General features: G+C 40.3%; 1 protein-coding gene across 5 annotated transcripts in view; it reads right to left on the minus strand.

Annotated features, from left to right (window-relative positions):
- LOC110470912 (endonuclease domain-containing 1 protein-like) overlaps positions 1-12729 on the minus strand; it is a 159868-nt gene that overhangs the window by 121400 nt on the left and 25739 nt on the right. For all 5 annotated transcript variants that reach the window (XR_013340048.1, XR_013340047.1, XM_077783697.1 and 2 more), the window contains exon 2: positions 2093-2362. The gene's annotated coding sequence lies outside the window, so the exon portion shown is untranslated. The remainder of the gene's footprint in view (positions 1-2092; positions 2363-12729) is intronic.

Below are 12729 nucleotides of genomic sequence, written 5' to 3' on the forward strand. Positions count from 1 at the left end.
AAAAGGAGGATGAGTAATGGGGCTGTACCAGTGATCAAGTGCAACTCCACTCAGCTCTGGAAAGTCTGGAATAGGAATGGAATATGGAGAACCAAGCAGAGATCAATTAATTTTACATACAAATATATCTAATTGCACACTTGAAGTTCCTGGAAGGTTTGCCACCTGGGCTAAATTACCTAAATCCAGGCAGAACTATCCATGGAAAAGATGGATTCCTTTCTACAGGCACCTCTTCAGAGCTAAGTCATCCCCTTCAAGGGGGTCTGGAATAGGAACTGTCAGGAAGCTGTTCATTGTTCATCCTACCTGCCCAGCAACACCTGGACATTTAAGCTTCGTGAGAAAAACCTCCCCCACAGCATTTGAGGTCAAACAGAAAAATGAAGGTATTTGTATGTGTTTGGGATGTTTCGTAGAAGCATCCAAGCTGAAACTCCTCTGGATTCCCAGGATTCCTGGAAATCCTGCATTGCTCTGCCTGATTGCTACTGCATCAGGCTTCCACAAATACAATCGTGCTCTTTCACAGGTGCCCAATCCCACCTTTGAGAGTTATTGATGCTGCTTGGAAAGATCAAGGATCTGGAGCCACACACACCAAATACCTTCATTCTACCCTCCAGAGTGTCTCAATTCTGTATCCTCCTCACTGTGCTTGGTGCAGACACTTTGCCAGCACACTCCTTCCACATGTGAAAACAGCATTTGCCTGAAAAAAACACTTTCCTCAGCTCCATATTGAAAGGAATTAACAGGCTGAAGAATTACTGCAGAAAGAAAACCATTTTGGCATTTAAGATGTGGTGACAACCAACCAATGGACAGGAAATCAAGTATTAGAGTGGAAAACTGCAGCTGTACTCAGTTGGTACTTGCTAATATTTGCTGCTGAAATTAGGAAACATCTGTAAAAGGTGAGAGTTGTTATTGGATATATTCTATTTGTATTCCCTCAGATCACAGATCTGCCACCACACAATTCTTATTTCTTCTTGGACCCACCATATCTAAAAAACAATGATCTTGTGCTGTGGAAAGAGATGGAATGTGAAATCCCATCCACTTCCCAACAGAATCCCACAAACATTTTGGCAGGAAAAAATTATTATGTAAAGCCCAGATGGCATCCCAAATATTTCTACTTCAAAATTTAGGACTCTTTTTTTTTTCTGAAAATAAATTACACAAAATTATCACGCCTAAAATTAACTGTACAAGAGCATCAGGCAAGGTAACCAGACTTGAGCAGTTATTTGGACTATGGGAAGAATGGGAATGTGGTTTTCCTCCATTTAACTCCATTGTCAGAAATGAATAATATTTTTCTATTCAACTCTATTTGAATGACTGGCAGAAAAGGAATATATAACAAGCTGATACATCCAGTAACATATAATACTTGGAGAAGAACTTTTCCAGTTATCTGAAGTCTAACACCTTCGCCATCAGCTTCTGAAGTAACGTTTCAAACTTTCAGAAGCAAATTTGCCATTTTTTGTTATTCTATCAGGCTTCTTTTGCTTAATATTTATTTTTTTTTTCCCACTGTGCAATTTCAGCTCTGAATCTGGGAATATGACTTCAAAATTGTTTTAGCTGCTGCTTCACTGAAGCAGCTAAACCTGATTATCAGTTTGGTTCTGCATGGACTTAGTCACTGCCCACCCTTTAAGCTCTGGGATAAAGATCAACCCTTGATTCCGACTGTCATTTTGCAGTGAGCCCACTCTTAGATTCCTTTTATATCTATCACTGCACTGAATGCCAAAGAAATCTCAGTGTACTTGGCATGAAGGCTGCACTTCCTATATTTATGCTCCAACTAATGTATGCTCCATTTTAGTCCTTCCCAGCTTAAAATCATCCGAGGGAAGACAGCATGAAGTGCAAAACAGCCCATGCAACTGTTTTACTAATACAAAATACTGCCTCCATCACCACCATTCTCGTGCATTTTGGGTTTAAATCTACCCAAAATATAAACCCAGAAGGAACCATGGTCATTTCTGTATAGCATACAGTCCAATCGGGCTTGTTGCTCCACCTCCAAACTTCCAGAAAATAAATCATTACTTTTTAATTGTACTACCTTAACTTTGCTGGCAGAAGCACCTTTTGATTCTTCAAGACGGAAGAAAGTGAAATGTTTTCTCCAGGCAAGAATTCCTTATATGTGGCACGCTAACACTTCATCCTTTTTAATTATTCCACAGGTGGTTGCCTTGGAAACTGCCAAGTAGCTCCTGGATTTGAGGGACCCAGCATGAGACAGTGACAAGCCTTTGTAGCCACAGCATTCGGATCCACGTTGGCTTCAGCAGCAGCAGCAGCAGAAGGATGTGGAACAGACACAGAAAACCTGGAAGAGAGGGTTAAAATTAGCAGGCATTAATTACATTGCTGAGTCTTTTAAATAGAAAATACGAGGAATGCTGGTAGCCCCCTGAACAGGGGATAAAACCCACATTTTAGAGGCATCTGCTCCTGCAGCTCCCCAGCACAGCCCCGGATTTCACCTTCGGAGGACGGCACTGAAATGGAGATGCCGGCGGAGCTCACGAGCTCAGCCCTCAAGATGCAGCAAGATGGGATTATTTTCCCCTCAGCTTCCAGAGAGACCTTCCTGAGTGTCTGGTCCAACTGCCTGAAATTCAGTGCTATTGTTTTGCTTTGAATAAAAATAGAGTAACTATAAATAGCTGCCATCGCGAATGCTGATTCACTGTATTCCGTATCATACGGCAAACTGCTCCCAACTTCACTCAGCTTGAAAAACTAGGAAAATTCTCTTTATTTCAACACAGCCAGAAGCCCAGCAAAGCATCCAATTCTGCATTCATGTTGCTGGTCTAAGAGTACAAAACATTTTCCTTTTCTTTCTCTGATTTATCATCATTTCAAAAGCTGTTCATTTGCACAAAAATATGTAAATAAAACCACCAAAAACCAAACCAAGGCAAAACCTTATTACGCTTTCTGCTGCTGGTCAAAACTATACATTTCATTTTTTCAAAAATCTTTTTTGCTTCCCCATTTTTACTTTTTAAACAAAAAATAGATTAACCTACACCTTAAAAAACAATTTTCATTAAAACTATCCATCATGATGGAAATGGTCATTCTTGCACTCAGAGGCCTCCCTCTCTTTACTGGTATGATTAGTGTGTCCAAGTCAGTGCTTTCTCGAGACCTCACTCATATGTAAGTGCTTGGATTTGTGGTATCACAAATTGCCTGGCAGCATCTCAAGAGTAAGAGATGGATTTGCTTCCACCCATCCATGGTGAGACACCCAAAGACACAAGAGCATGTTTTTTAATTCCAGAGCAGAGTTCTATTAGAATGAGCTAGATTAAATATACATTTATTGCACAGAAAAAAACTACAGTGAAGTAAGAGAAAGGAAAATGTTTCTGAGTGATCTCCTCAATGCTCACTTTGCCCTTCCAGGGCAGGTCCTTCTCTCTTTCTTGCCTTCTTCAATCACTTGCTTGATTAAAAATTAGAATCTGAAACCATTTTCTTTCTCCCTGTCACCGAATCCCACCGAGGACAAAGCAAATCCTGGTGGGTACCACAGTTTTCCCTTTCTTACTTCCCTCTCCACATCTCTTTCAGCCACTTCATTTTCCTGTTTATGAACAAAGTTTCTTGAAAATTATGTGACAAAACCAGGTGTTTTCTTTCCCTCGTTCCCAGCAGCTCCAGAATTGGGACCTGTTTAATCCTGTCTGGATTCAATTTAGGATGAACATGAGTTTCCCCAATTCCCTCATCCCACCAAGCCATCCACCTCCATACTTTGGGAGGGGAAATATGCATCCTTTTCAGCCCATCAGCCCGTGGTTTGCTAAGCAGCTTTTGGGGATTTTTCCCTGCAGAAGTGGCATTCTAAAACACTGTGGAAAATCCAGAGCATTTTCTCTATTCTCCTCTTCCTAGTTACAGCTATGACCTCCTGCATGTCCTGCTAATGCAGGAGAAAACCTCTCCTCTGCCCCAGCTCCCTCAAGTGTCTCTGACAAACCAAGGCTCCAAAGCCTTTTATCACAGATGGTTCTCTCCTCTGAGGAAAGGTGGATTTTTCATCCGTGCCTCAGGCATCTTAACTGTACTCTCAAGCACATCCTCACCCTGCACTCATGATCCCATTTTGTTTTTTCTCACAGGGGCAGACAGGTGAACTTTATCTTAGACCAAATCTGGTGCTTGACCAATTTCCCAGAGTTAGTCCTTTCAATCCACTGAGATGTTCTGAAAATGAGGGCATCCAGTTCTCAACAGGCACCAATGCCTGTCATTTTCATTTGCCTTATTCTCAAAGTAATATCACCCTGAGATTAAGTCAAAAGTTGTGTTGCAAGTCGTCTTCTTCATTTAAATCCTGTACTTTTCTATAGGAATGCTGATTTCTGAAGTCTTCACCCATAGGAGGTGATGAAACCACTGCATCTCCCCCCTATGCTATCACCTCAGACTAAGTAAGTAATTTAGGAGACTGCAAGAGAGTTCTTGCTAGCTTTTTTCCCCTCTTTTTAATATGTATTTTGGAAACCTCTATACAATGTACTTATGTTAAATATGCTTATTTTAACACATACTCTTCAGACATTCTGTTTCTGTGAATGACCCCACCTGTGCAGTGGTTTATCTCTGTCACGTTCCTCCTGCTCAAACTTCTTAATCCCAATTTGATCTCTGCCAGTCTGGTGATCTGTCTATATTCTTAGGCTCTCAGACTTCCTCTCTTCTTCATATAAAGGTTATGCATGGGAGCCATGGGATGAACTCAATGAAAGACTTGGATTTCTTTTCTTTTCTGTAGAATTCATCCACCTCAGGTGCTACCAACACACCTGGATCAACATGGAGTTCCACCAGCTGAGTTTCTGACCAACTCCTGGAAGAAAGGCATGCCACACTCTGCAATTCTTTTCCAGACCTGTGTAGAAGAGTGCTACTGACTCTTCAAAATACAGATCAAACCTTCTGTCTCAGCCTTCAGAGGACACAGGTTTTTGTTTCTTTCCAGCCTCCTGGCCCAGGGCTGCCTCAAGGTTCACACTTTGCCTCTGCCACCCCTGTTCTGGGACCCTGAGTCACTGAGTGATGGAGGAGCTCTGCTCCCTCCTCAAGAATGAGCATCATTAAACTCTAAAAGCACTGTAAACTCCAGAGCTCCGTGTTATTAGCAAAATACATAAAACATGGCACTTGTGAATAGCAAAATTAAAAGCAAGATGAATAGAAGACTTTTAAGTAACTCCCCTGGTCCATGTTGGGTTTTTTTTTTAAAACTTCTTCTCAATCCATTAACAACCTAATTTCACAAATCCCTATGCATCCCTGAAATAAGTCTTTCTTTCCCTGTTTGAACATTCCCAGACACTGGAAGGAGGTTTTCCCCTTCTGAGTCTCCATTCCTGTCAAAGGCTCCTTTCTGACCAGTGTCTATCCCATCCACCAAAAAGCTGCTTCCCAAAAATACCCTCGGATATTCTCAGGGAATGCTCCATCTCCCTCCCCACCAGAGGCTTGCACCTGATGGCAAACACAGCACAATAAGGACCTTTTCCTCCCACCGTGGTCAGGAAAGACATGAGAAATTCAAACACAGAATCCCAGAATAATGAGGTTGGAAGAGACCTCTAAGATCATCAAGTCCAACCCATGCCCTAACACCACAACTAGACTATAGCACCAAGTGCCAAGTCCAGTCTTTTTTTAAACACATCCAGAGATGGTGATTCCACCACCTCCCTAGGAAGACAATTCCAGTATTTTATTATTCTTTCGGTGAAAAATTTTTTCCTAATATCCAACCTAAACTTTCCATGACATAGCTTGAGACTTTGTCCTCAGTCATGACACATCCCACACCGGAGTTTTCAAAAAGGCCCAAAAGGTCACCTTGCCAAAACTTTCATTAACAAGATCCAAGTTCTTATTTCCCCTTTTTCTCTGCAGAATTTCCTGTTTAATTCATGTTAGGTACATTTTAGCTACAACTTCTTACTGCAAAACTCTTTGCTCAGTTCTTGGTTTCAGTCACAGCTCAATGAATAGAAAGGTGACCATTAGTTTAAGTTTTTGGTTTCTCTAGTTGTAGGTTTTTTTTAAAATTCTTAAGAATTGATGCACAGAAGTGATACACAACCACAACCACCATTTTTAGCCAACTAGAAAATTGATGATTCCTTGATAACTGTATTTTGTATGCCCACAAGGCACCCAGACACCTTGAACCAAGTACGAAACTTCATTTTTATTGAATGTTTCAAATACCATATACATATATATATAAAATATGTATGTATACTGGTAGTAAGTCATAGATACGACAGCAGATTGGACCTGCGCTGAGAGTCCCACTGTCCCCTTTGGAAAACTCCAAGGCCACTGCATTAATGTTCCAGAAGCAATTAATAATTTAAGATTCTTTCTTTAAAAAAATCAAATCAAAAAAAACCCAAACAACTTCTATTTCAGCATTGTTTACTGATCTTCTTTTCTAATAGCCATTATTTTCCACTGGAAAAGAAATTAAATGGTGTCAAAAAAGGTGTTAATCCTGGATATATTTTGTTTTTTAAAAAGCTTGCCAACAATTTTTTTATGTTTTACTATTTGACACATAATAAGGAGAAAATAGGAGCAATCTTCTGAAAACTTTGATAGCTGGCAGGAATCCCATTTCTTCAGAAAAAAAAGAAAAGGCCTTGTGTTGTAAAGAAAATTATTTACTATTTGCTGTGATGGGTTTTTCAGGTTTACTTGCAAATGCTTGGTAAATAAAAAAGCACCTTTCTTTTAAAATTATTTTGAAGTATAAACAACTAAAGCAGGTCACAAAGCCTTCTTTAAACTATTCTACCTCCAGTGAAGATCAGCACAGCTTGGCTACTTCATAGCTTTATCAGGGTAATACACATCTGCACAATGAATATTAAAATAAATATTTTAAAAAATCAACAAAAAAAACCCAAAAAAACAAAACAAAAAACCAAAAAACCAACCCAAAAAAAAACCCCAGAAAAGGCACCCTTTGCTGTCTTCAATAAAAACTTAAAGTAAGATTTTTAAATTAGTAATATGGTCATTTCCCCTATAAAAACTGCAGTCTGCCAGAAAAATTTCATCCAAGCAAACTTTTCCACAAATTCAAGTAGAAGATCTTACAAAATACAGGTAAAAGGGAATAACCAGGACACAAGGCACTGCCTGGGACAGGACGACTTAGGATCAGTTGCCAACCAAAAATGAAGCACAGAGGAGAGTAAAACAGGCAGGAAAGATATCAATGTTTGGAGGCTCAGTCAGTAGCAACAAGAACATTTGAAGAAGGGAATTATTTCACAGAATTAATTCACAGAATTATTTAGGTTGGAAAAAGACCTGCAAGTCCAACCATGAACCCAACACTGCCAAGGTACAGCAGCAGAACATCCTCGGGACTGGTGTGGCCAGGCAACTTTGGGAAGTTTCAATTAAGGCAGCCCAAAATCAGATGGTCACTTCAAAAGATGTTTTTGAGTTGAATGAATACTTGGTCATATCTCAAGGGAAAGGGTTTCCACAGAAGTGGTGGCAGCAGCTCTGATGACCTGGGCTGTGTCATGGTTTGTGTCAGGAGCTCCTAAACAAAAATGGAAGTGGGAAGAAGACTCCTTTCCAAACCAAGCCTGTACAGATGAGTTCAGCAGCTCCCATGGGTAAAATGAGACCTGTACCAGCTGAAACTTGTGAAGGGCTACTCTTGCTGAAATAATTCACAAGTCATCCAAAACCCAATCCATCTGAAAAGAAAATTGAATATTTTTCAGTCTTAAATACAAGAAAGTTTTGCTCTGTGCTACCAGGAGAGACATGGAATCAGGGAGCTGAATATTGACTTTGTGCTTCAACCATTCAGTTGCTTAAACAATATTGGAGCCTTTTGGCAAGAAAATACCAGCCAATTTTATGTAACAACTTTCACTACAGTAAGAGTTAATGGTAAACTGAAATGAAAACAACAAAAATTATTTTGACAGTACTAACAAAAAAGATCAGTCGACACTTTCGGTAGTATCTGGAGAAAAATCCTTTTCCATCTATAGAGAACATCAGTATGTGATGCTCCAGGAGATGGGCATATTTTAAATTTCTAGTTTGTAACTCCACAAGACATTCCCTTGCCCACATTCCACAATCCTCTCCTGCTAGGGCTGACTTGTCCTCAGATCTTGCTCTCTGCAGTTTCAGCTCTTTCTTCCTCTATCTCAGAAAACCTCACCCTCCTCGGACTACAAAGAAAGCACAATAAACTAACACAACATTAGCATGATGCACATCTCAGATTTTTACAGGCTAAAGATGCTCTCCTTTTATTACAAACCACAATAAAGTATTAAAAGCGTGAGAGCTGGCACTGAGATTTCTTACCAAATGCTCTCCTAAGACAAATAATCATTCAGTTGAGAGAACAAAATTATTTAGTGTGAAGGTCACCTGGTTTAGCACTAAATACTGTTCAACATCTGGTCTTAAGATAAATATCAACTTGTGCCTTTAAAGCAGAGTTTATTTTTTGAAATAAATCTTTACTAAAAACAGTCATCACATACTGAGAATTTCCACATTCTACCTGCCAACACTCAGACTAATTTGCCTCACATAAGCTCTCCAGTAAATCCAAAGCCCTTTTCCCCTGTGTATAGGTACCAATTACTACAACACAGATACTAAAAACTCAACAACAAGATAAACACTAATACCTGGATAACACTTGAACAGCTTTTGCTACATCCAGTAACTGTAATTTTTTTCATTCCAGCATTCTGATGCACACCTGGTTGTGAAGTTTTGGAGTTTAACACCAGGAGGATGAACCCAGAGACCCTGCTGGCTGCAGAGCAACAAAGAACACCAGTATTCCCATCAGAAAAGGGCCAAGAACCAACAGCTGATAGCAACTCTGTGGCTTCACCACCTGCTGCTGAAGCCACCTTTACCCATTTCTCATCCCTGACTTTCATTCCCCTTCATGCAGCTTTGCCATGAACTAGATCTTGGTACAGAGCCAGGAGAAATCTGATTTTGCTGATTTTTTGGCTGGTTCTGCAGTGGATTCAACCACGGCTGCAGGAGCACCAGGCCAGGACCAGGGGCCAGCTGGTACCCAGGCAGGAACTGGGGGATGCTGGCTGCTTCTTTCAGCAATTCTGCTGGTTTATGCCAGCTTAAAATTCCCATGAAACTATGGAGAATTCGCATATCCAAGTTCAAAATGCGGCAAAACGCACACAAAAGAAAGGAGAAGAAAAAAGGAAAAAAGGAAAAAAGAGAAGCAAGCACAGATTGTTTGTCCCATAGAACAAATTACTAAGAGAGATGCTGAAATCCTCATTTCTAAGTATCTCCCAAATAAGCCAGCCTGCCCTTCTGAAAAGCATTTCCAGCAGATGCCTGTTAATTTTTCAAATTTTCAGTCAAACATAAGCTACTGAGCTCAAAACAGGGAGTAACAGTTACGTGTAATGACCTGCAACACCCTAAATGTCATCCTAAATTACCCAACAGCTCCTTCTGCCTCCCATCTTTGAAACGCTGATGTATTTTAGCTCCATCCCTAGCTGTGTCAGATCAGCAGGCTTTAACAGTTTCAAACACAAGAGTCAAACGTAATGCTATCCCTGCTTGGAACAAATCCAGGGGTCGAATGTGATTTCTTCACGTAGAAACAAGCAGCTCTTAACATTTGATCTGGAATCCGTACCTCGTTAGGAGGGAAGCAGCAGAAGTCTCACCCGTTGCAGGTTCCAAGCTGGAGAAGGAAAAGGAGAAGGAAAAGGAGAAGGAAAAGGAGAAGGAAAAGGAGAAGGAAAAGGAGAAGGAAAAGGAGAAGGAAAAGGAGAAGGAAAAGGAGAAGGAAAAGGAGAAGGAAAAGGAGAAGGAAAAGGAGAAGGAAAAGGAGAAGGAAAAGGAGAAGGAAAAGGAGAAGGAAAAGGAGAAGGAAAAGGAGAAGGAAAAGGAGAAGGAAAAGGAGAAGGAAAAGGAGAAGGAAAAGGAGAAGGAAAAGGAGAAGGAAAAGGAGAAGGAAAAGGAGAAGGAAAAGGAGAAGGAAAAGGAGAAGGAAAAGGAGAAGGAAAAGGAGAAGGAAAAGGAGAAGGAAAAGGAGAAGGAAAAGGAGAAGGAAAAGGAGAAGTGCTGTGCTAGAGCTGGTCACCAACCCCAGCCAAACCCTCAGCTGTGAGTGCAAGAGATGATGATTTTGCCTGCCACGAGCAGAAAGCTCCTGAGAGTCGGGAATCTTCACGTTCAGAAGCTCTGAGGAGGAGGGTCAAGTCAGAAACCTTGGCTTCCAGCATCATTTTTCGTGCCTCAGTATGTGACGGGTGAAGGAAGATGCCTTCTCTCTGCCTCAGTAACTTGTGTAGTATTTCATCCTTTGCAAATTAAAAAAAAAAAAAAACCTCTAAATTTACAAGACGTGTAGCACTTGGCAGGATTTCTTAACTGCTGAGTGACTGAGATGAGCTCATTTAACACAGTTTTGAAATAAATGTATTATTTTATAGAGCTGAGCCTATACATTCTGCAAGGCAGTGAGAGAAGGGAGGGATGATGCAGAGCATGGCCAGAAGAGTGTGGCCTGTTGCCAGTGCCCACACACACTTATCCCTCTCTTTTCCAGCCTCTGTCACATACACACACCCCCTGGAAAGAAACAATCAGCTCAGGGCAAGCAGGAGCATTTTTTTCCAGTGCTACCAACTTCAAAATCCTATTTTCACTTAAAAATAAAGACTGTGCTCATTTAACTACAAGACTCTTGACATACATAGCAACACCTGTCAGAGAAGTAGAGATAAAACAAGCGGGGGGGGGGGGGGGGGGGGAGGGGAAAAAACAGGATTTTTTTTTTTTTCCCCCAATTCTTTCCTGCTTTCAGTGTGACCAGGAAAGTGGAATTTGTCACCACCACAGGCTAACTGGACTTTTAAATCCAGACTGGATTGGGGAAGAGTGGTCAGGAACAACCATGGATACACACAATGGGAATCAATGCTGGCAGAGCCAAGCCCATCACTTCTCCCACCTGATGCTTCTGGCTTTACACACCTTAAAAATCAACTGTACACAAAGAAAATGCACAGAAATATCTTCAGATTAACGAGGCTTTAAAGTCCTTTCACGCTTCCTGCAAATTCACAGCTTCTGTTCAGATCTGCTCCTTTAAGTAGCTCAGGTGTGGGACTTAAGGCAAGCTCCTCAGCTGAGTGAGCAGCATGTCACAGTCAGCATAAAAATCCATTGCTAGAGATTCCTCATCCTGTAGTTTATATTTATCAATAATATTAACTAGGTTTCAGGGGAAAAAAATCGAAAATTTTAAAAAAAACGTTATTTCTAATTACCCAAAATAAAGCGTTTCAGTCTTTCAGAAAATACCTGAAATTACCAGCTTCCAGTACATGCACAAAACCACCCAGCTAAGGCATACCAGCAACCAAAGGATGACTGAGAAATAATTTTTTTTTTCAGTTTAATTCTAGCACTGACTGCCAGACTGTTTAAGAATGAGACTGAGCAAGCCAGGGGGACAAGTGGCAGCCTACTCATGTACCAGGCAATTCTGCAAGGGCTGAGAAAAAGGACAAATGAACCCATTTTCAGCTTGGACTGATCTGGTTATATCACCAACCCAAGCTAAAACCAGCTTGGGAATCAGAGCAGAGACACTGCTGTCGCTGAGTAAGCACATAAAGGAGGCCAGAGGCATCAATCAAATTCAGGAGAGAACTGTAGAGGTAATGATCACATAAATATGTGTGTTTAGGGTTAAACCAGGCAACATTTGGGTTTTTTGTTCGGTTGTTGTTGTTTGGATTTTTGTTTTGATGGACAGGTTTTAAAAAAAAACACAAGAAAATTCCTTCTCCTTTTTAAAAGCCACGTCTGAGCTGTTCACAGTAGAAGGATCCCTGCTTGATCAGTGCTGACAACACACAGACAACACCAGAATTCTGTCCCTGCACTACTGTTTTTGGTCCAAGTAATGCAAAGGTCAAGAATGAACACACCCAGAACACAAAAGACTCCCACTCTTCTGCATTAGAGAACTATTTACTTAATTAGTCATGAAGTAGTTCATTTACCATTTGAATGACTGAAAATACCTCAAAATTGCATCAGTCTTCCCTTTGCTATAAAATAATTAAAAGCCTAAATCAGTTCCACAAGAGAAACTCACTCCTAACCACAACTAAGGCATGAGCACTGCGAGATCTCCTCATGGAAAAATAATTATATTGATTTATATAAAACAATGAAATTATTGTTAATAATAGTAGCTGCAAGCTTGCAGGAATTTACTAGTTCAAGTAAAAATCACCATCACTTAAAAAATGTCTGGAAAAATTCCATATAAAATCACTTGATTTGAAACAAATAATGCCATTTTGTAAGCACCACAGTCAGTTATACTCAACTATTACATGAGTATTAAGCTAACCCAGTTTTCCTTTATATAAGTTGCCAAGAGAATGCTCTTTCTCTTCACCCTTTTCTGATTTCCAGGAAAAATGTCTTGAAAAACTGCTTCTGCTAGAATTACTGGAGTCTGAAGTATGACCAGTAATTTACAATCAGCAAAGGACATTAGTACTTTGATTTAAAAATATTTTTATCTCTAAATTTTTAGGGATAAGTAAAATTTAAAAAAAACCACAGTAGTCATGACAA

Source organism: Lonchura striata, chromosome 5 (assembly GCF_046129695.1).
Source record: "Lonchura striata isolate bLonStr1 chromosome 5, bLonStr1.mat, whole genome shotgun sequence".
NCBI classification, from domain to species: Eukaryota; Metazoa; Chordata; class Aves; order Passeriformes; family Estrildidae; genus Lonchura; species Lonchura striata.